At 47.9% G+C, this 24,704-nt stretch overlaps 1 protein-coding gene across 1 annotated transcript in view; it reads right to left on the bottom strand.

The window, feature by feature from the left end:
- The window catches only part of LOC125758759 (uncharacterized), a 98,373-nt gene that overhangs the window by 10,478 nt on the left and 63,191 nt on the right, over nucleotides 1-24,704 (bottom strand). The gene's annotated exons all lie outside the window — the stretch shown is intronic.

A 24,704-nucleotide genomic window follows, 5' to 3' on the forward strand; every position in this document is an offset into this window, starting at 1 on the left:
TGGGTTTTTCGGGAAGGAGCCCGTGCTCTGGCTGCAGTCCCTTCTGCCTGCGGCTTGTTCGACGATCCGGGATTTCCTTGCCGTCGTCCTCGTCGCGGCTTGGGCTTGGGTCAGCGCTCCGCGGTGGCGTCCGGATCATGAAGCAGCACCTCCACCAGATGTCACGTGGTCGTAACGTCGACGAAGACAGCAGTCGGCGTTTGCAGGATGAAACTGTTTATTTGGCCGAACTTGTGGCCGGAAAATCAGAACTAGAACTACAGCAATACACGCTGTTCAATGATAGCGGCGAACAGGGCGTCGTCCGTCGATCAACTGACAAGCGGTCAAGCGCGTCGGCTTTTATACAGGTGCTATGGAACTTTCCAGCAATATCGCTGGTGGCGGCGTTATCTCTCGACAACGCTGGAATATTCGCGTGCGGCGCGCAATCTTAACAAAACGATCTACCAGAATCGTGAAGCTTCTCGAACACTGCTTCGGGGCCAGCGTCGAGCGTTGATAACCGTCCTTGCTGGTCAAACTCGAACACATCAAAATAAAAGCAGAAGCGGGCGTGGCATTATAATGCAGCGCTAAAAACACACACAGCACAAAGTAAGGAACACAAACCGACGGGACAGGCGCTACTCACAACTTTAATGAAACTACAAGATTGTGGCACATATATACACATCCCAATGCGCAAACGCAACGTCACAACCATAGGGGGCGTATCATATCAAAGATTTGAAAAAATTGTGTTCCGCATTGTACAGTAGGACTGACGTCTGACTGACGCAATCATCATTCTTCTCTTTGATGTAGAAAGCCTCGAGAAGTTCACGCGCCGTTTTATCATGGCTTCTGCCCAGAATCCTCACATCATTAAATCTTGGCACACAAGAGCAGGTCTTACAATGCGCCGAAAGATGCGCAGTGAAATCCTTCTTTAGAATGTTTGCGTGTTCTCTCATGCGGTCATTAACACATCTGCCCGTTTGTCCCACATAGGACTTCCCACAAGTTAGTGGTATTCCGTACACCACCCCCGTCGCACACCGAGTGTATGGGGTGGCATGCTTGTCTTGGCAGCCCGTCTTTGAGGCGCCCATGATGCGGGGGCACAGTTGGGCCAGCTTCTTGGGTGCGGAAAAAACCACAGGTACATCGTACCTGTGACCCACCTTTTCAAATTGTGGCTCACCTTATGCAAGTAAGGCACAACAACCGGCCGTTGGCCGCTCCGCTCACCAGCTGTAGCCGCCCTGCTTTTAGCTTGCGGTGCAGAGAACCTGCCACAGATGCAATGACCAAATGAGGGAAGCCGGCTTTTGATAGCCGTTCCAATTGGTGAAGAAAGCTGTCCCGCATCTTGTGCTCACAAGACTTTCTGAGCGAGGATCCCAGACATAGTGTGGCAATGGCCCTCTTCACCAGCTTGGAGTGGGCAGACTCGTACGACAACAGTTCTTTTTTAGCTCTCGGTAAATAGCACCAGCAAACGTGATCCTCTGAAAAAGTTAGTCTCAAATCTAAAAACTGTACGCTAGGCAGTTGTCAATGCTCTGATGTACTTCCGATAGGAAAATGTCACAGAGTAAAGTTGCTACAAATACAAATGCCCTTCTTTTGAAGATACAAACGGTTGTCAAAGGTGATAAAGGTATTCACAAGGTAAGCATCAAGTAAAACTAAAAAGCAATCTACACCTATAGCCACGGCATTTTGAAACTGAACTTCCCCATTATATTCAACACATTTCTTAACCGTAGAGAAGAGAGCATCATGTGGCACAGAGTAAAACAGTTCTTCAATATCTACAGAAAAAGCGTAGCCAATTCTCTGATTATCCTGAAAGAACCGACATATTTCATCGGAGTTACAAACACGAAAAAGATCACGAATTTTCAGCTGTTTCAAGCACTTCAAGAGGAATCTACTAACATGCAATTGCCAAGTACCGCGTTCACTCACAATAGCTCTCAAAGGAACACTAGGTTCGTGCGTCTTAGCATTGAAAAAAATTGACAAAGCCCCACGAGCACTCATCTATGTTTCTCGCGAGTTGCTGCAAATTATTCTTATCACAAAGATTGAACATGTTCTTCTTCGCTCTTGACATGGTAACTTTAACCGGCTCGAAATTCTTGTGAACAGCCTGTGATGCTTTTTCAGTAAACAAATCCTTAGGCATTACAACAAAATTGCCCTCTTTGTCAGCCTGTAGAAGGCAAAGATTATTGCCTTTAAAATACCTAGTCAAGCGCCCTAGGGGGGCACTTTTGCTAAGGCAGTCTTTGTTTGCATACTTTTGTAGGCAGTCCATACCTTCTAGAAGGCATCTTTCGCGTTCTTCTGCAGTATATTTCTCATACAGTGTGCCCTGCTTTCCCTTCTCCTGTGTCTTCTACATTTCCTAATGTGTTCACGCTCATCGCCAACATCGTGGAGGCTACCTGTCGGGTGAGATAGATCGGCTTTTGTACCAGGAAAGGCTTCGTCCCAAACGAAGTGGTTGCCTTCTTCGGCACTACCACACCGACTTGGAGCCACGTTAAACGGGTGTGCAAAATTCTACGGTACGAATTGTGGAGCAAGATTCGTCTATGTCATGACTGGCTAAAACTGTTGTGCTTCTCTCGTCACCCGCACTTTATAGCGGCGAGAGAGTTACAAGGCTTTAGGCGCACCGTCCATGAAACCACAGAGGCTGCCTGGAATAGCATCCTGGTCAAGCTACTGGGACACCTTAGAAAGCCTCAAGAGAAGGACGGAAATAACAGCAGTACTATGGTTTGCTAGTGGTGGGAGGTGCGTCCGTTCCCGACGACTACGCAAGGATTCTTGGAAAAGGTCCCAAATACGATGTGGCTCCTCGGATACCCGCGCATGAGCTGGCAGCACTGAACAGACGTTTGGCGGGAACTACGAACTCTGAGCAACGCGAAAGATGCCTTCTAGAAGGTATGGACTGCCTACAAAAATATGCAAACCAAGACTGCCTTAGCAAAAGTGCCCCCCTAGGGCGCTTGACTAGGTATTTTAAAGGCAATAATCTTTGCCTTCTACAGGCTGACAAAGAGGGCAATTTTGTTGTAATGCCTCAGGATTTGTTTACTAAAAAAGCATCACAGGCTGCTCACAAGAATTTCGCGCCGGTTAAAGTTACCATGTCAAGAGCGAAGAAGAACATGTTCAATCTTTGTGATAGGAATAATTTGCAGCAACTCGCGAGAAACATAGATAAGAGTGCTTGTGGAGCTTTGTCAATTTTTTTTCAATGCTAAGACGCAAAAACCTAGTGTTCCTTTGAGAGCTATTGTGAGTGAACGCGGTACTTGGCAATTGCATGTTAGTAGATTCCTCTTGAAGTGCTTGAAACAGCTGAAACTTCGTGATCCTTTTCGTGTTGGTAACTCCGATGAAATATGTCGGTTCTTTCAGGATAATCAGAGAATTGGCTACGCTTTTTCTGTAGATATTGAAGAACTGTTTTACTCTGTGCCACATGATGCTCTCTTCTCTACGGTTAAGAAATGTGTTGAATATAATGGTGAAGTTCAGTTTCAAAATGCCGTGGGTATAAGTGTAGATTGCTTTTTAGTTTTACTTGATACTTACCTTAAGAATACCTTTATCACCTTTGACAACCGTTTGTATCTTCAAAAGAAGGCATTTGTATTGGTTCGTGCGTAGCACCTTTACTCTGTGACATTTTCCTATCGGAAGTAGATCAGAACATTGACAACTGCTTCATGGGCACGCCTGTTTTAAAGGTTTTTAGATATGTCGACGACTTTTTAATTGTGATGAACCACGCGTGCTCTTTTAAAGTTTCCGAAGTCGACAAGGTTTTAGATGTTTTTAAAGCCAATGGTAAAGGCCTCACTTTTACCCATGAGAACCCCATTGGAAATAGCATACAGTTTTTAGATTTGAGACTAACCTTTTCAGAGGATCAGGTTTGCTGGTGCTATTTACCGAGAGCTAAAAAAGAACTGTTGCCGTACGAGTCTGCCCACTCCAAGCTGGTGAAGAGGGCCATTGCCACACTGTGTCTGGGATCCTCGCTCAAAAAGTCTTGTGAGCACAAGATGCGGGACAGCTTTCTTCACCAATTGGAACGGCTATCAAAAGCCGGCTTCCCTCATTCGGTCATTGCATCTGTGGCAGGTTCTCTGCACCGCAAGCTAAAAGCAGGGGCGCGGGAAAACGCGGCTACAGCTGGTGAGCGGAGCGGCCAACGGCCGGTTGTTGTGCCTTACTTGTATAAGGTGAGCCACAATTTGAAAAAGGTGGCTCACAGGTACGATGTACCTGTGGTTTTTTCCGCACCCAACAAGCTGGCCGAACTGTGCCCCCGCATCATGGGCGCCTCAAAGATGGGCTGCCAAGTCAAGCATGCCACCCCATACACTCGGTGTGCGACGGGGGTGCTGTATGAAATACCACTAACTTGTGGGAAGTCCTATGTGGGACAAACGGGCAGATGTGTTAATGACCGCATGAGGGAACACGCAAACATTCTAAAGAAGGATTTCACTGCGCATCTTTCGGCGCATTGTAAGACCTGCTCTTGTGTGCCAAGATTTAATGATGTGAGGATTCTGGGCAGAAGCCATGATAAAACGGCGCGTGAACTTATCGAGGCTTTCTACATCAAAGAGAAGAATGATGATTGCGCCAGTCAGACGTCAGTCTTCCTTTACAATGCGGAACACAATTTTTTCAAATCTTTGATATGATACGCCCCCTATGGTTGTGACGTTGCGTTTGCGCATTGGGATGTGTATATATGTGCCACAATCTTGTAGTTTCATTAAAGTTGTGAGTAGCGCCTGTCCCGTCGGTTTGTGTTCCTTACTTTGTGGTGTGTGTGTTTTTAGCGCTGCATTATGTCATTCACACTTGGGAAAATTGCATATTTTTCCTCATTTACGTTCCGGCCGTGCCACGGCCGGAACGTAAATGAGTAAAAATATGCAATTTTCCTAAGTGTGCTCCTTCATTTCTTGAACTACATGTGCACCGGATCTTCAGAACTTTATTTTGAATTATATATGTATATATATATATATATATATATATATATATATATATATATATATATATATATATATATGAAGATCGATGGGTGCGGTGCAATAGATGAGTGAAAAGGACTCATGTACGAAATGTAGTTTTATTAACATTTCGGCTGGTGGGCCAGCCTTCGTCAGAATGAATGTAGTACATGTGACAGACACTATTTATAGGTGTGTAGCTTCACACCGTGGCGCAGTGCAACACAATCAAACGTTCTGCGCATCGAGAACCACAGGTGATAGGCGCATGGTGAACACAACACTGCGAATAACAATAGGAATAACAAAGATATCGCGTTAAACAAGAAACCGCGTCACTGGTCAGTGAGATACCGCGCGATATGACAATATCAGATTCATTGGCGTCATGCAAGGCGTACATAGCACAGAAGCCCACTCCGCGAATAGCATCGGACAAAAAATACACTTTATGTAAAGAATGCATGTCTAATCCAACAAAGGCAAGTTTGTGCCAGCAATGAAGTGTGCACTGTACACTAGGCAAGTACGCCAGCCGGCTTACCCGCGTTTTCGTTTAAGCCACCAGAAACCGTGTTGAACTTGTGAATTAAAAATGACTCGCACGTTTCGCGCTGATAATGTGACGTAAATCACGATTTCAATATAGTCGCCGTAAATGATTGAAAGGTATGCCCGGTGCTGGCGACGTGTCTAGATATTGGCAAATGAAGCATGGAGTGCACATGCGCCTTGTGGTTGTTGAAACGGTAGCGAAATGCATTTTATTGCGATAGCAATTATATGGACAGTCTCGGCTGATTTTTGCCGTCGCAGTCGCCGCCGTCATGCTGCGTATATGTATAAAGTATGTATATATAAATCAATATCCCAAAGAAAAATGAATCAGAAAAATGCTTCCAAAGCGCGGAATCGAACCAGCAACCTCTGAATTTGCAGCGCGGTGCGCTAAGCACTACTCCACAAAGCGTACATCTCTCAGGTAGCTAACGGCGAGCGTTATATACACACCCTTTACCGTTTGCAGTCCTCCGAGACGGAGGCGCTTATAAGCTTTTTCTTCATTACCAGCGAGATGGCGCTAGGGGTGCGACGGGCGCACTTAAAGGCGTCGGCCAGCTCTCTCGCTTCTTATATTTGCGCAGGGAGAACCTTGCCCTTCCGCTGTCTGCTCGCGCGGGCGCTCGAACAAGCTACCGCAGTGTTCATGATTCTCAGCAGATGGAGCTACGTGGTAGCTCTCACCGCGCGTCGCGTACGTGTAGCTAAAAGCGTTTCAGATGTCGTGCACGTAACGTACGTGTACTTTTCACGTTTGCGTATGAGAAGTCCCTACGTACGTGAAATTAAAACTGTCTAGTAGCTGCCGGATAGTGATGGACACACGGTAGTCGCAGCGCGTCCATCACGGGCCGCTTTTCTTGCTATCGCATTGATTGCTTCGCCCTTGCGGCGAAACTGTGACTTTTTTGGTTTGACCGATATACTGCAACTTGCAGAGGGAGCACTCAAGCAAATAAACTGCATGATCTTTTTCACACGTAAAATCGCCACGAATTTTCAAGTTAAAACTATTGGCGGTGCGTTTAGCCACAGTGGTGGTCGTCGTCTGAGTGCATACTTTGCATCGAGGTTTGTGACATGTATGGCAACCAGCGTGTGGGATATAGTTATTTCGAACTTTGGAGGACGTAAGGATATCCTGCAAATTACTACAACGCCGATACACGGCAAGGGGTGGCCCGGGAAAAACTTTCTTTAAATGCTCGCTTTGAGTCAACATGTTGTAATGCTTCTTCAGAATTGCTGCTACATTGGGCGCTGACGCGTTATGCGTGAGTAAGGTTAGCGCTATTGAGGCTACGGGGACGTTTCTCTGCGTTGATTAGCGTTTTACGGTCAAGCGTGTCTGCGTGTGCCACGGCGTCATCAATAATCTGAACCGGGTATACTTCTGTTTTAGAAGGGAAACACGTAGTTTATCGCTGCTGGCGCTGAAGCCTGCTTGCTCTGAGCAAATGCGCTTAAAACGGACTGCTTGACTGTATGGGATGCTTGATTTACAATGTTTAAAGTGACTACTGTTGAAATGAAGATATTGCTGTCGATCAGTAGGCTTCTGATAAAGCTTGCTGAATAAGTTCCCGTTGCTTAGGCATATAGCGACGTCAAGGAAGTTAGTAGTTTCCGCCGAGTGGGCGTGCGTGAAAGGTATGGACAGGTGAACGTTATTAAAATCTGATATAAATGCGCGAAGTTGAGATTCACCATGCGGCCAAATAAAGAAGATGTCGTCAATGTACATTTTGAAGCATAGCGGTTTTAAATGGCAACTGCGTAAAAATTGCTCTTCAAGCCTCCCTATAAATATTTTTGCATAGTTCGGTCCAATCTTAGTTCCCATAGAAGTGCCGGTAACATGTAAGTGGACTTCATTAAACACGAAATTGCTCAGCTGGAGAATCATTTCAAGTGGTCTCGCTATGGTTGGGCTGTCTACTGGCTTATCACCGGAAAATTTGTCGTACGCTTCAACAACCGCCAAGATGCCATCCAAATGAGGGATGTTTGTGTAGAGGGACGACACATACATCGTTACAAGGAAGGAACCATTAGGCACGGTAATATCAATAATTGCCGACAAAAAGTGGTTGGTGTCTCTCACGAAAGACTGAAATGTTGCTGGAATGTTACAAATTAGCGAGTCGACATAAAAAGACAGGTTTTCTCTGACCGTTCCGTTAGCGGAAACAATGGGGCGGCCAGGATTGTTCGGCTTATGAATTTTTGGCAGCATATAAAATCGGCCTCCAGATGGACATAGATGGACTAGTGTTGTGGCTGCCTTATCACATATTTTTTTCTCTCTGAAGAGTACGCTGATCGTTTCTTTCAAAATTCTTTTAAAGTGCTTTGTGCGGTCTGCATCAAGTCGCCTATAAAATGTACGATCATTAAGCTGCCTCAGTGCCTCCCCAATATAGTCTGCAGTGTTCATAACCAGAATGCAAGATTGAATTTAAAGAATGCATGATTGGACATGCATTCTTTAAATAAAGTGTTTTTAACACGAAAGTGTTTTATGCCGGGGTCCACCAAGACATCAGTGACGTATTTTCGTCACGGAAATGACGTTGAAAAAATGTACACCATCAAATGGCAAAGAAAAAACATTGGCCGCGTATCTGCGTGCTTCGCTGCAAATATCGTCTAAAACTATAGAAGAGGCGCTGCGTGAGATATGGACGCCATCTGACAATACGTCGGGAAACATGAGTGCTGTGTTGCGGGCTGGTAGTCCCGGCGCAGCGGCAGACGAAGACCGGCGGTGACCAACGCGACCGGCGGGGACGCCGGCCAGCCCGAACACGCGGTTTGGCGTGATGCGCCGAAGGAGAAGAAACATCCGCACTCAACGAGTACTCTCCACAAACTCTCTTATTTACACGTCGCCTGGGTAAAACAGGAATGCCAGAGTGGCGCCCCCTCTCATTCGTGCAATGCAATACTGAACCGAAACCGAAACACAACATGAGCTTTGTGCAGAGGGCACGGAGGAAGACAAGTTTCAGCGCAGTCGCATTCTCAGCGCAGCTTAAGAAACTAGGGTCTTTCAAATTGCGTATCTATGTATATTCTATTAAAGGAACACACCACCTAACACTTACCTAATGATGTTGTGCCTCAGATATGCGTAATATTTACTTTTTGATCGACAACGTTCATAAGTATGAACAGCCATATATACCTGTTCAAGATGGGTGGGCGGTAAGCAAAAGGTTCAGCTTTGGCCGGGTGGCTGAATCGAGTGACGTGCCGACAAACAGAAAGACAGACCAGAACTTCTGCGTTTAAGTTCCCCAAGAAAGACTATCGTTTTTAAAAAAAAAATCACAGCATATCCACGGAGTAGAATTATGATGAGTGGGCGAAGCTGCGGAGGTTCATCGGTAAACCGTGAATCTTCCGTGAATTCTGCCCAGTACATCATCACCGACGTGAGATCGGGCGCGTTTATTCTAAAGGTTCGATGAGAGTTATGACGACTTGCAGCTCACTTTAATTTTACATGTACGCTGTGAATTTTCATTGTTTAATCACGCACAGGAGAAATCGCACACACGCACTACCTTGGAGGTCAAAATCCAGTGCCTATATATACGGGGTGGTCAGTGAACGGTTGTGCAGCGCGAGCGGTCGGTTTTTTCAATCAAGACGCTGCCGCCACGCTGCCTCGCGACGCTGCCTGCGTCGGCGCCGCTGCGCCGTAGGAGGACCATGAGGCGATGCGAAGCCGGAGCACTTGCACGATAGCGTTCCGTTGGCGTTCGTTGGGCATGCTACCGACCTCGCGTCGTGGAACGCGAAGAGGGACGCTACGCGCGTCGTATCTTCCATCTAGCCTGGCCGTTATTTCTCACAGGGCGAGCGGGGAACGCGGTCGACAGGCGGGCGAGAGGGGGGCAGCGTAGGAGAGGAGAGAGAAGGGGAGGGGACGCGCATGCGCTCGAGCTCATCGCGGCGTTGCGCAGGAGAGAATTTCGGCATGTCTAGCCCGCGTTTCAGAGGAAGGGTGGAAAGGGGAGGGGAGAGGGAAAGTGGAGAGGAGGTGTGTGGAGAGGGTATGCGCATGCGCAGTAAGGGTGGTCACGCCGCACACCACCACCACCGGACAGATACTGCCGGCTGCCGGGAGATACGCCGGACAACGGAGACGTGACAAGGTTAGACTAAGAGGAGCTACGCCCCTAAAAGTTCCGTCAACGGGCATAGAACCCACGACGGCTCGGTCCGCAAGAACAGATGCCAGGCACGCTATCCACTGGGCAACAGTCATAGACTCTAGACGCTTTACAAACGCGCCTTCTATATCTCACATTCTCCTCTCACAGTGCTCTCGGTCGGCGGGATGGTGTTGCCCTTTATGAGCGGTAAAGTAATTCGTCATTACTGTGGCCTCCGCGAGTAGCACCTGCAACGCTTGTTGCTAAACGTCCGTCCCATTCGGCGCGTTTTCAATAGAATTGCAATTTTTTCAATGCCTTAACACACCCTAAGGTGGCGATCTTAGCCCAAGCGTCATAAAAGCGTCGGTCTCGCTCATAGCATTACGCTAATCCAAACAAAAATAGCTCTGCGACGCGCGCCTGCCTCACCTGGCTGTAGCGCGGCGTACGCCGCTTACGCTCCCCCCGAGAAAAATTGCGGCTGGGCTACAGGGGCGGTGCGACGCGCTTTGCGTTTCCCTCTAGTCCGGCCGTGGTGTTCAATCACACTTTAACATGCCACGGGATGGCGACCAAGTTCTGCGCCCAATATGCGACGCTCTTCTGGCTATCACACCTCGTTCTTTGATTACGCTTTCACCGTTAACTACTACAGCTACCACAAGAGTTTGTTTAATCATTGAACGTGTACGTTAGTCGTCGGGATGGAGATGAACCACTAAGCATCAAAGTGGGTGCATCGACGTTAAACGGTGCTATAGCTGCTGGAGATCTATATACATTGTGCAAACTCTCTCTCATGTAAATCATAACAAACATCCAACTACTTCTGTAAGGACACGTTTTACTTTCGTGTTATTCCGATTCCTATGACGGAGAGATCAACCATGTTTTTTTTGTCACATGCTATTCGTGGAGTGCGCTCCTGTGCTATGTACGCCTTGCATGGCTCCAATGAATCTGATATTGTCATTTCGCGCGGTATCTCACTGGCCAGTGACGTGGTTTCTTGTCTAACGCGATATCTTTGTTATTCCTATTGTTATTCGCAGTGTTGTGTTCACCATTCGCCTATCAATTGTTGTTCTCGATGTGCAGAACGTGTTGCACTGCGCCACGGTGTGAAGCTACACACATATAAATAGTGTCTGTCACATGTACTACATTCATTCTGACGAAGGCTGGCCCACCAGCCGAAGCGGTAATAAAACTACATTTCGTACGTGAGTCCTTTTCATTCACACACACACACACACACACACACACACACATATATATATATATATATATATATATATATATATATATATATATATATATATATATATATATATATATATATATATATATATATATATATATATATATATATGTAACGTACGAACAAGGCGATGGTAGGAGAAGGCGACGAAGAAGAAGTGCGCGTGCATTAGAATAAATGCATGGCAACTGAACCACGACGCATCTCTGTTTTGTAACGTTACACAAGTCGACAGGATCGACCTCATCAATCTGCCATGGCTAAGCCGAAGCCTCCGCTCAACATACCGAAGTACAAGGGAACACCAGAAGACGTCCCCGTCGACAAGTGGCTTCTTCTTTTCGATACGAAGGCGGTCGAGGCATCGTGGACACACAGCGATCGGGTCAGTCACTTCAGCGAATACATCGAAGGGGAAGCGTTCAAGTGGTACCTAACAGAGATTTTCGGCAAAGGCGAGACATGGGACGATATCAAGAGCGGCATGCAAAACCGTTTTGCTACGACCGACGGAGATGCCTTCCGTCTCTTCATTCACTACCGGCTGAAAGGAGGGCAGACCATCAAGGACTACTACGACGAGAAAAAACGACTGGGCTCCTTGGCCGACCTTAAAGAGTGCCACATCATTTCTGGACTGACTGACGGTGTTCCTCCTGATGTGGAACTAGCGCTCGCCGGACTGTCTTTCACCTCGTCATCAGAGTGGCTCGCCGCTGCTCAACGGGTCGAGACATCCTTAAAACGGGTGAGAGGAGTTTCTTTTGCTCGTAATCCTGGCACTACATCAGGAGCTTCACGTCTCTTCAGCAAACCGCAGCAGCCAACGTTGACTTCTCGACCGCGTGCCCCACAAAACGAATGTAGATATTGCTCAGCTGCTGGCTTCCCACGGCAGTTTCATTGGCACAACGAATGTCCGCGCCGCGGCAACGTGTCCGCTATTGAGACTAGACCGGGAAACGAGGAGAGCGACCCAGAGTTTCATTAATACGCTTCAAAGCTCTCATCAACGGAAGGTCAGTAACTGCAATTCTTGATACAGGAGCAACCATTACTTGTATCAGTGAGGATGTGTACAAACAGCTCAAACTTCAGTTGATGAGAGACTCCAGCATCGCTGTCCAGCAAGTTACTTCAAGCATTCGAACTTTGGGTCGCGTAAACATTCACTTGCAAATTGGGAATGTAACAAAGAAAGTTTATGTACACGTTCTGCGAGGCATGAGAACACAATTAATTCTTGGCCTAGACAGCGCTTCGTACTTCAATCTTTCTGTAAATTTGGAAAGCAAGTCAGTGACGCAAGGAAGTCAAAATTTGAACCTACCGGATCATAATGAAAAGCAAACCATTGAAGTCCCGCTGATGAACACCCTAACTTTGGAAAACTTATCAGAGCGTGAAGCTGCAGTGCTCGACTCTCTTTTAAAAAAGTATGACGAGATCTTTTCGAAATCCCAAACAGATATTGGATGCATCACTACTGAGCAACATAGGATCGCACTTACCAATGCTGTCCCAATTCATCGAGCGCCATACAGATGTTCACAGGCAGACAAAGCGGAGATTAACAAACAAGTTGACGCCCTCATTAAGCAAGGGGTTGTGAGACCTTCGTTGTCCCCCTACGCCGCACCGGTCATCTTGGCGGAAAAGAAGGGCGAAGGACGTACTCGGCTATGTATTGACTACCGCAAGCTCAACGCCATAACGGTACCCGACTATCAACCAATTCCACGTATAGATGATATTCTTGACCACTTGGGAAAGGCGGAGTTTTTCACTACATTGGATGTAACGTCCGGATACTGGCATGTCCGAATGCATCCCGATGACATTCAGAAAACTGCGTTTGTCACGGCTAATGGTCATTATGAGTGGTTGGTAATGCCGTTCGGGTTAAAGAACGCTCCGGCTACATTTGAAAGAGCCATGAAATCAATAATAGCCAAACACCAGCTCACTAATGTTAACAACTACTTTGACGATGTGGTCGTATACTCGGAGACATTTGACGATCATATACGACACCTTGAGGCTTTATTGAAAGCTCTTAAAACCGAGAACGTAAGACTAAAACGAAAAAAGTGCCAGTTTGCAAGATCCAGCATTGAATATTTGGGCCACAAGATTTCACATGGAATAGTGACACCTAAGCAAAGTAACGTGGCTGCAATACTCAGATTTCCGACACCTAAACGAGAGAAAGATCTCCAGCGTTTCCTGGGCACTGTAAACACTTACAGACAGTACATCCCACATTTCAGCGATATCGCTCTTCCCCTCACGAAACTACTCTGCAAAGGCAGCAAGTGGTCGTGGACAGAAGCATGCGAGCAAGCCTTTCGGGAACTGAAGGAGCGAATGACTGAAGAACCGGTGCTTCGCATATACGATCCTTCTATACCATGTACTGTGTACTGTGACGCGTCTGCCGAAGGCATTGGTGCAGTGCTGAAGCAGCCTGACGACAAAGGCAAGGAACATCCTATTGCCTATTATTCCCGCAAACTACTGAAGCATGAGATGAACTATGCTATTACAGAGAGAGAATGCCTTGCCATTATAGATGCCATTGATAAATGGCATTGCTACCTTCACGGAAAGCCATTCACTGTCGTAACGGATCACTCTGCACTTCAGTGGTTGAAGAATGTCAAGAATCCTCAAGGTCGTCTCTTCCGGTGGTCTTTAAAGCTGTCAATGTATGAAGTCAACATCAAACATCAAAAAGGCGTAAGCAACGTAGAAGCGGATACACTCTCCAGAGCCCCCATAGTTCAACTTCTGTCACACGACGAACTTCAACGATGCACCAATGAGCACCCAAGAGGACCGTATTCATTGGAAAACAACATAGTCATCGTCAAAAGAAAAGGACTAAGGAAGATATATGTGCCACATGAACTGCGCCCTACCATTCTTAAGAACGCACATCAACATTTCGGGCATGTCGGAGTGAAGAAGACACTGTCACTCCTGTCTCCACAATACTATTGGCCGGATATGGTAACCGATGTTGCCACCTATATTCGGCATTGCGATACATGCCAGAGATGCAAGAAGACGAAAACAAAGAAGTATGGGACACTTGAATCTCTGCCTCCAGCTGAAGAGCCTTTTGACCTCTTCGCAATGGACACCATTGGGGGATTTTCTGGATACGGCTCATCGAAAAGATTTATCCATTTGGTTATTGATCATGCTACTCGCTACGTATGGGCGTTCGCACATAAAAGTGAAAACAGTGACGCCTACATCTCATGCCTGAAAACCATTTTTGCTGCGGGAAAACCAAGGAAGTTCCTTTCAGATCGTGGCACGGGATTCACTGCAGGAAAATTTAAGCAGTTCCTAAAGCACAACCGAATACATCAACTCTTCACTTCATCTCATCATCCGCAATGCAATGGTATGAATGAGCGGACAAACCAGACCATTGTAACCAGACTTAAATGTAAGATCAATGACGAGCCACAGAAGTGTTGGACAAAACTGCTCTCGGAAGTAATAGACGAGTACAACAGAACGCCCCACGAAGTTACCGGCTACGCACCTTCATTCCTGATGTATGGAATTCCATCGTATCCAACTATTCTGGAACAACGAGAAGAAACTGTCGAAGAAGCGCGGAAAGCTGCGGTTAACAATTCCATCGCCTACCACAATAAGAACAAAGTCCTCTATGATAGGAAATTTCTCCCGATTGAGTTCCAAGTCGGTGACTTTGTCCTTTACGAGACACCATGGCATCCCAACAACGGCAAACTGAGTTCCATTATGGAAGGTCCTTTCAAGATTCTACGCAAGGTCTCACCAGTGAACTACGAGATCAACCGCTCTGTGTTTCCTTTAGGTAGAAACACTGATATTGTTCATGTTAGCAAACTGCGGCGTTATTTTGTACCTTCTGAACTGCGACTTTCTCGGGGGGAGGGGGAAAAGTGTAACGTATGAACAAGGCGATGGTAGGAGAAGGCGACGAAGAAGAAGTGCGCGTGCATTAGAATAAATGCATGGCAACTGAACCACGACGCATCTCTGTTTTGTAACGTTACACATATATATATATATATATATATATATATATATATATATATATATATATATATATATATATATATATATATATAGTTAAGGTGTTTATTGGACGGCACTCAGCGGCAATACGCAGTGGCGACAGTCAAGACAAAAGCACGGAAAACGAGTGCGAGCGGCGTTCAGCAGAGGACGACCCACTAGAAGCCTCTGGAAAGCACCACTCATTAAACAGTACCAAGGCTTCGCCACAATTACCCCGGGTACGAAAAGGGAGCCGTCCGGCGACCTAACAGCTCGTCTCTATGAGTGGATCATCTCTAACAGCTCATCTCTATGAGTAGGCCTTGAGGCGCTCCACGTTGACTATGTCTCGCCTTCGGCGGCGCATGTCAGAAGAAGGCTCAATGGGTTCGATCAGGTAGTTGACCGGGGATGTTCGTTGGACGACACGGTAGGGGCATTCGTATTTCAGCAGTAGTTTTGTAGAGAGGCCAGTTGCAGTGGTAGGGACTGAGAGTCATACGAGCGCTCCCGGGAGAAACGTGGGCTCAGAAATGGTGGTGTCACCTCGAGTGCTCTTCTGTCACTCTTTTTCATGCGTCGTAAAGGTCTGGGGAAGCTCGCGACACTCTTCAGCAAGTCTGGCTGTGGTAGAAATAGGCGCAGACTCAGATGGAGCCGGCTTGCACGGAAGTATCGTGTCGATGGTGTGCGACGGATGCCTTCCGTACAATAAGAAGAATGGTGGAAAACTAGTAGTGCTCTGAAGGGCGGTATTGTATGCTGTGGAGATAGGTTTAGCACAAAGCTTACCCTACGAGGCGACCGGGAAGGGACGCGACGTTCTCCACTGCCTCAGCGAACAAAGACGCTACGGCCGGGTTCGTCGACTCTCCGGCACGGCGCAGAAAATGCACTCGAGGCAGAATGTCAACATACACGGGTTTATTAACCCAAGATGTAGCACAGTACGACAGTCATGGGCTTGCAGGCCGTAAAGAGAACTCCGCAAGACCGATCGAGTACGTTTGCCAGAGGCGCTACGACCATCACACAAAAGGCAGCAGTCGAGCGCACGGACGAGAAGCCGCCTGCCAGAGCAGCGCGCAAACCTCTCGTGCCAGCCTGAGTGCATCTGACGCGGGCAAGCTCGCGTCAGACAGAATCGAGATCATGGGGGAAGGGGGTTGTCACTGGCGGCCACGGTGTTAGAATAGTTAGGTGGAGCGACGGCGTATTGGAATGAGGAGAAATCGGGGACCTCTTTCCCTTTCTTGCCGAAAGGAGGCGCGCGCGGGACGGTGGCCACCTGGCTATACCCAGCACAAACCTGACGCTTATAACATTCGGTGTTTTAGCGTGTTTAGCAATATCGCAAGGCCCTGTGAGGATTGTGTGGCGTTGTAATATCATATACATAAGTTAGATATAAAGACTTAGTAGTGTTTTATGCATGACAGTTCGGCATGCGGCGTGAAGCTCATAAACACCACCTACGGCCTCGGCAACACCGTGGCCTAGGCGATCGTGCCCGCATTTGTCTACAAATGTAAATCTGCAGTTGCGTGACGCGTGTTGAATTCACCCTTCATTTACTCTCGAAAGATTAATGTATTTGCAGTCAGCATCATATAAAGAGCAGGTGTCATGTTAAGGGGCATTTCGCATATGAGATCAGGTGAACCTTCAGAATCTTTTACTACGAACCGCTTATTTGCAAATTCCGTAAACATTTGCGAGAAGACGGATGCTTTGATGTAATGGAATAAAATAACTCTATTTAGGTCTTTCGGGGCGTGCACTAGCAGGTGACGCGCCGCTCCCACGTCGGAAAATACAGGATTCAAAGAGAATGCAATGAAGCGGGCGACAGCTTGTGGCCGATGACTACGAAACCGCTCTTTGACATATTCAAAATAAATAGACTGCAAGATATATACATTGTGGTGCGCCAAGAATTTTATCACAGTATTGGCACGATCTACGAATTTTACATATTTCTGCCTGAAAAAGCTGCTTTAGCTTGAGTATTGTATGGTGCGGCTAAATGATACGAAATAATGTTTCCTCACAAGAACGTTTCCTTTTAAATAGCGCTTCCCATTATTTGGTGACAAATCGCGCATCAAAATGTTTTTCACAAACAAAATTTGTTTGCGACTCGCGATTTTTCCGTGGAATAGCAGTGGCCACATTTTCAAGCGGTCACTATCCTTCGGAGCAGCGAAAAAGCAAATTTTCTCCGTGCACAATTTGTAGCCCGAGATGCATCGCGGCAAAGAGCACTTCTTGCCCATCTGGACAATATAAGTCGTGTAAATAAGGACACGATGAACAAGGATAAGCTATTTCAAATAGGCTAGTATTGAGGCGGCAGGCGTTTCGACTGGCGAACGTATGTGCGCGAATGGGGCCTCGTCTGGTTTGGCGTGTTAGTTTTAACGGGTCAGACAGTGACGTCACGGAATATGGTGTCACTCTCAATTCCTGTCATTCCCGAAATAAGAAACTGGAAAGAAAATGGTTAATATAGGACGCTGAAAAGGAAACGGGCACGACCATTTCACGTTTGTGCACCCAGAGCAGGGCACAAAGTTCTACTTCTGCTACTGCAACAAACAGCATGTCTGTGACGAATAACGACAGGCAGAATCAGAATGGCACATGGTGATTCATGATGGATTGGTCGGTAAACGGACGTTAACCTTCGCTACCACGCGCCAGCCAGCACATGTAAACGTTGCAAAGGCAGCTGAACAAATAACACCGTGGGCGGCTGCTTTAATCCATGCGATATGGTGCATGCACAACGACAAGCCATGAAAGGAATTTCTAACCTACCATTGTCAAATGTGTTGCTTTCTTCTTACAAGCATCATATAGAGAGACGTCAACCCCCCTCATCCCCGCTTTCTTTTTCAGGGAATACCTTTTTCTTTTTGACTAACCTAGTTCGGGTCCGCCACGGTGGACCAGTGGCTAAGGTGCTTGGCTGCTGACCCGAAGGTCGCGGGCACGGTGTTCCGTTGTCGCGGTTTTGATTCCGGCCGCGGCGGTCGCATTTCGGTAGAGGCGAAATGGTAGAGGCCTGTGCGATGTCAGTGCACGTTAAAGAACACCAGATGGTCGAAATTTCCGGAGCCCTCCACTACGGCGTCTCTCATAATCATATCGTGGTTTTCGGACGTAAAACACCAGATGTTATTATTAACCCAGTTTGTCGCGGCGGCCTCAACCAATTTGCCATAATGGCCTTATTTGTGCACGAGCTAAAATATTTTTGAAAATTCGTGTTCACCTGTAAACTCATTATCGCTGTTCGCAGAAGCTATATTTCCTATCTATTTCCATCTGTTGGCTACCGCCACTGAATTTCTTGATGTTGTGCATTTACTTTCAAATCAGATTGATATGTGCGGTTACCCTGATAAAAAACGAACGGCCAGCAGTTGAAGAGTTGTCGCAAATGCAGCTTTGTAAGCGACGCGGCCCCCGTTGAAGCGGCTGACCTGAAGCCTCGATACACCCAGCGCAGCCTGTCGGAAAAAACGCGAAGCGCGTCCCCATGTTCGGCGAGGAGGCTGCGTGGCGGAGGCGGAACGTCGGTACACATAACCTATTCTAACATCGTGCTGGCGGCCAATGAGGACAGGCGAAGCGCAGTGACGTAGGCTAGCGCAGTAAGCCGCGAACAGTGTTCAGACATGTCTGAACACGCGGTGCCGTGCGGGGAAGACCGATGCATGGCTCGAACCAGGCAAAAAGGCCTGGCGGCGTAGCCACGGTAGCCATATTGCCGATTAACGGCGGTTCCTGGCGCTCGAGCCGCGCGGGGCCAGCTCACGCGCTACCTGGGGAACGAGGCGCCAAAGGGGAGGGCGCGCTCGATTCCCACAATGCGTAGGTGCCGAAGGGCAGAATGGCATCTCAATTTGCGTGATCGGCGGTGATGTACAATGAGAGCATGTCGACGAGCGTGCGGTTGAAGCGCTCGGTTAGGCCATTCATCTGCGGGTTGTAAGCAGTTGTTTTGCGGTGAACAGTATGACACTTCGAGAATGGCTTCAACGACTTCCGACAAGAAGACACGGCCTCGATCGCTGAGAAGCTCCTGGGGTGGACCGTGACGCAGTATGAAGCGGCGTAGCAGGAAGGAAACAACATCGCACGCTGTAGCCGCTGGGAGGGCGCCGGTTTCGGTGTATCGCGTGAGATGGTCAACAGCGACGATGGCCCAGTGGTTACCAGCCGACGTCAGAGGAAGTGGTCTGTACAAATCGACGCCCAGGCGCCCAAATGCACGGTTAGGGCAAGGTAATGGTTGTAGACCTGGTGGCGACACGTGCGCTGCAGATTTTCGGCGTTGGCAATCGAGGCACCAGCGAACGAACTTCTGCACGTAACGGAACATCCCTCGCCAGAAGTATTGTTGTCGAATGGGGTGGTAAGTTTTGGATACACCAGAGCAACGTTACTAGAACAAACTCAGTTTAAAAGCTCCGCCGGAGAGGCGGTCCGCGTGGCGGTCGTGTGAACTAGTGGCGCTGCAGTCACGTCTAGCTCCCGCGGCTGGCGCTTGTTGTGATCGGCGCCGCCGATGTACGAGCGCACGTGGGTTACAGCGTCGTCTGCGCTTTGTTGGCTCGTCATTTTTGCGACTGTTCTTGACCAGGCTTAGCCTCTTGTACGAAGACACGTGCATGATGTACGAAGCGTAACGAGGGCGAACAGATTCACAGTGCGGTATGCCGACTTGCTTTGCGCCGGGCTGCAAGAGCGGCTACCGCAACAACGACTCCGCTTCACGACACTTCTTCGGACCTGCAAAAGACCCTACGCCATTCAAGCTTTGCATCGCAAAGATAGAAAGCTTACTGCGAAATGCAAGGTCTGTGACGTTAATTTTGAGAGTGACGACTTTGTAAAGCACTATCGTCGTGTCATTGCGGGACAAGAAGTTTTGATCCCACGTGGAAAGTGGGAACTCGCGCCAGGTGCCGTGCCCCGCTTGTTCCCAGCACTTCCACCCCACATTTCAAAGCCAAAATGTTCGGGGTTTAGGCGCAAATCCCCTCCAAAACGCACGGCGTCCCGCTAAAGCCAAGTGCCCAATTTGGAGGAGCCGCCAGAAATAGAACAGCAAAACGAAAGGCAGGCGATTGCATATATACGCTACCGAGAATGAGAGTTGCATCACACTGACATTCGATCAGTTGTCAGCTGTCGCTATGCCTTCAAAGCAGTGGATTTTCGAGAGATTTTACGACGAGGTATTGAACAAGATGTGCGGAATATTTTACACTCGCCGGCTCGGGAACGGGCTGCTCAGCGCAAAAATTTGACACGGTACACATAGAAAAGACCAGGACCAGCGCTGGTCCTCGTCTTTTCTATGTGTACTGTGTCAAATTTTTTGCGCTGAGCAGTTTAATAATGGAATACCAACTAGCCCAATCCCACACTTTGCTTCGCGAAGGGAGACTTACTTGTGCAAAAGATAATTGTAGTTGACGAGTAGTTTAACTGCGTAGTGAACGGCTACAGCACGAAACGCAAACGGCTGTCGTACAGTGTAAAGTGCTGCGGGCATGGAACATCTGTTCGGTGAAGTTGAAAAACTGAAGTTGAATACTGACGACTTTTCTAGCGACAGAGTACGCGCGAATAACTGCTCGGTGCTCACATCACGGCCGATCTGTTCGAATTGTTAAGGCAGCGTAGAAGGATGCGACGTAGAAAGATGAGACACCGAAAATACAACTATCCGCTGAAAATTTGCTCAGAGAAGGCATCTATTCGATGTAATCGCGCACTGAGATTTCATTTACCGAGTTCTCGTAAAATTTTCCGATTTTGGGTCAGTATCCCTTTAACCGTCGCGAAAACGTGTCTTGTAAACATTGCAAAGCATTGGTGATGTTTTTCGAGAAAGTTTTTTTCAATAAATTGTAGAAACATGAGTACTGTTTTTCTAGAACGTTCTTGTATCTCGAGTAAGTACGCTTATTTGTGCACTATAAAGGCTTTTACAAATGTGTTGGGTTGTTCTTGGTCTAGATAAGACGGCAGCGGCTAAAATTGTGGTAGTAGTTATAAAAATTACCCTGAAAACCCTCATTCGCTTAGAAACACCTATGCTTGGAAGTTAAGCGCAATGTAGACAGCTCAAATATTGTCAAAGGGTCGTGACGTCGACGAAGGCAGCAGTCAGCAGGTCCGAGATGAAACTCCTTATTTAGCCGAACTTGTGGCCGGGAAACTGAAAGTCAAACTGATACACTGAAAGCAATACACTGATAGCGGCGAACAGAGCGTCGACCGTCGATCAACTGACAAGCAGTCAAGCGCATCGGCTTTTATACAGGCGCTATCGAACTTTCCAGCGATATCGCTGGTGGCGGCGTTATCTCTCGACAAAGCTGGAACATTCGCGTGCAGCGCGCAATCTTACCAAAACGATCTATTACAATCGCGAAGCTTCTCGAACACTGCTTCGCGGACAGCGTCGAGCGTTGGTAACCGTCCCTTGCTGGTCAAACCCGAATACATCAAAATAAAACAAGAAGTGGGCGTGGCAATATAGACCGAACATCGATTCTTAGCCAATCAATGAACAACGCACGCGGGCCAATGCATACAGACGACCTTATGCATATCCACCTAACTAGTACAATAAGAAAGTTGCCGCGCAGTTGCCGCGAGCAACTGCGCGGCGTACCACACCGTTATGCCGTGGCAGCAGACGACGCGCCGATAGTGGCGCAAGACGGAACTGCAGCGCCGCTAGTTCTCGCGACCGCCGTTCGGACCACCCTCCTCCGCTGGCGGAGATACGGAGCTTTGAAACTGAGTTTGTTCTAGTAACGTTGCACCAGAGTGCGTGCATTGCGGATCAGAGTGGAATGACTCGCACATTCCAGAACGCAGACAGCGGGGTATCACGAGTAACCACTGGCGGCCGTCGGCGTTGTAATTCCGTCGGTGCAGTAGGTCGTCACGTATAGACGCCAGGCTCTGCCCAGGCAGCGTTGCGAAAAACCGGCCACCAGCGCCCCCTATCGCAGCCGCAGCAGTAATTGAGTAGTGCTCGGCAAGCGAAGGCGCATAGGCCACAATGGACCCCCCCTCTTTCGGTTTTGCTGAGGCACGGTTTTCTTAACCTCAAAGACCTCGAAAGCTTCTTCCGCCCATCCACGCTTCAGAAAGGGAGGAAGCTCTTCAAAGCGAACTGCGTGTGCGACGTAAAATAAGTTTCAGATGTCATTTCGGCGCGTTGCCATTCGCAAGTACAGCGATCGTCGTACGACATCGAGTTCGAGGTAAGCACTCAGAAGTCCGTATTCTAGCGCCTAATTGTGTTAAATTTGTGTGTATACATGATGTCAAAGTGATGAAGTACATACACGATCAATTTGGCTAGCTATGTAGCTTACGACCAGTGGTGCAAAGCTCGTTTTATCAGCTGGGGGGCATGGCCCCAGTGACCTTCGCTTTTTCCTATTGCGTTTTCGCTTTAGCTCTCGATTCATGTGCATTCGACCGTTTTATTGCGCGTCTTCGAATGTTCTGTTGGCGGTTGTCATCCGTTTGTACTTACTGCAAATGGGTATACGTCGATTTATTTCTAAGCGCACGTGTTAGCATTTACTATTCAAAAACCAGAATGTTGAGCCGTGATAATGTACGTGCGTGACGCTGTGTGGTGACGAACAAATCTGATTATGGGAGGTCGCGGTGTGCGCGATGTGTATCACGCGTGTTGAGCCTGCCTCTAGCTGCTTACTCACACGGCGGGCGCCGCGGTCAAAGGCTGCTGACCTTCATAGCCCGTGGGAACGTGTCTTGCTAGAAACAGCCGTCAATGAACTAAAGGAGACCCTGCGAAGCGGGGTTCTTTAACTTCAGGGGAATGCCCGAGAGAGACGAATCTCCGATTGCGCAGTGTGTGCATCGCGCAATAAACGAACTGCATTTGCTCCAGGCAGTTTAAACTTTTCTCATCAGCGGATGTACAGAATCAGGAGAAAGCAGCTCGTGAACATCCCTCAAAGCATAATTAATCTGTAGCTGTTCCCCACAGCTCTAAATTTCGTAAATGACGAACTGAGACGAGTGCACTCTTGACATATATTGATCAATACTTCAAGAAAACACACACACGCAGACACACACACACATTGCCTCAATGCTTGAAAGGGATATGCTTGTATTCTAGGTATATTGTGTGCCTGCACGTTACATTCCTTTACTTATCTGCGAACACTGCATTGCAGCTCACCTCTCATCGTTGCATTGCAACTGCAAAGTGCACCTGCAAGGCTGGGTGCCGTGGCACATGCAAACACGCTGCCGCTGTAGATGTCTGCATAAATGAACTGCAGCTGCCTTCATGCACAGAGCAGCCACAGGCGTGGGGCCGTCCGTCAAAGCCAGACATTGATGCCAAGGAGTCTATTGAGGAACTATTTGGCCGTGAGTTCCTTCTGTAATTTGTTATGTTCAAGAAGACAACTTTTTTTCTTTCGTTAGGCAGACCCTGCCCACTTTGCTACAGTGAATTTAAGGTTGACATTTTTCGAACCAGGTGACACGGAGGTGTTCCTAGGTGGATCAAGGCCAGCAAGAGTAGCACATTCATATGCATGGGAGCACTTTCCTGCAATTGTGTCTCCACACAACCAGATACAAGAACTTGCTGCCGTGAATACGGTTGACAAAGAGGTGAAGTGCGTGCTTGAAAGCTTACTTGATGAGGTGTGCAAGGCAGCAGAACTTTCACGCCTGCAAGAAGTGTGCACTCGGGACAAAAGTATGCTTGTTTATAGTGTTTTAGCACTCTGAAACGCGGTTCCGAAAACACAGCGCGGTTTATAAAAGTATCTCCACCATTGTTCCAACTATTTCTTCTTTCTCCTCAGCAGACTACCCACTACTAGTTTATGTCCCAAGTGTGTCGTGCCAGAAGAAGAAGAAAAGTATGCCACAGATAGCCCCCCCCCCCCTGCAGACAAGTGGCCGTGGGCACTTGAAGAAAAAAATGATCAGACGGAGCTTGTCGGAATGGGTGCCGGCTTGATCCTTTCAATGCTGACTGTGTCTTTATGCCCATTACGCAGGATTGTAAAATGATGTCCAGAACGCTTGATGACTGGGAAAGGACCGTGATAGCGAGGCTGAAGAGCACGGCGAGACGCATCGACACGAGCAAAAACGTGTGAAGATGTCTGTAGGTTTGCCGGCAGAAAAACGTCGTTCTTAGTGTGAGCTGAAGTTGGTGATGGGCGCAAGTTTTGCATGAAGATCCGCAGACGCTGGACGAAAGAAGATGGATCCGAAACACACTGCGTAGTAACGGGGCTGACGAGGTCACCAGGCAAACGGAGTGTGCAGCCATAAACCATCTCGGCTACAGAGCAGGCAAGTTCTGGCCGAAGTGTTGAACGCAGGCCGAGAAGCACGATGGGGAGGCGTGATACCCAATCTTCGGCGTGAGGCTGCGAGGCGAGTGCTCCTTTTAGATGACGGTGGAGTCTCTCCACTAAGCCATTTGATGCTGGATGATACGCAGTTGTGCGAATACGCGCACAACCCAGTAGAGATGTGACAGAGGTGAAAAGCGCTGACTCA

This window comes from Rhipicephalus sanguineus, chromosome 6 (genome assembly GCF_013339695.2).
Source record: "Rhipicephalus sanguineus isolate Rsan-2018 chromosome 6, BIME_Rsan_1.4, whole genome shotgun sequence".
Lineage (NCBI taxonomy): Eukaryota > Metazoa > Arthropoda > Arachnida > Ixodida > Ixodidae > Rhipicephalus > Rhipicephalus sanguineus.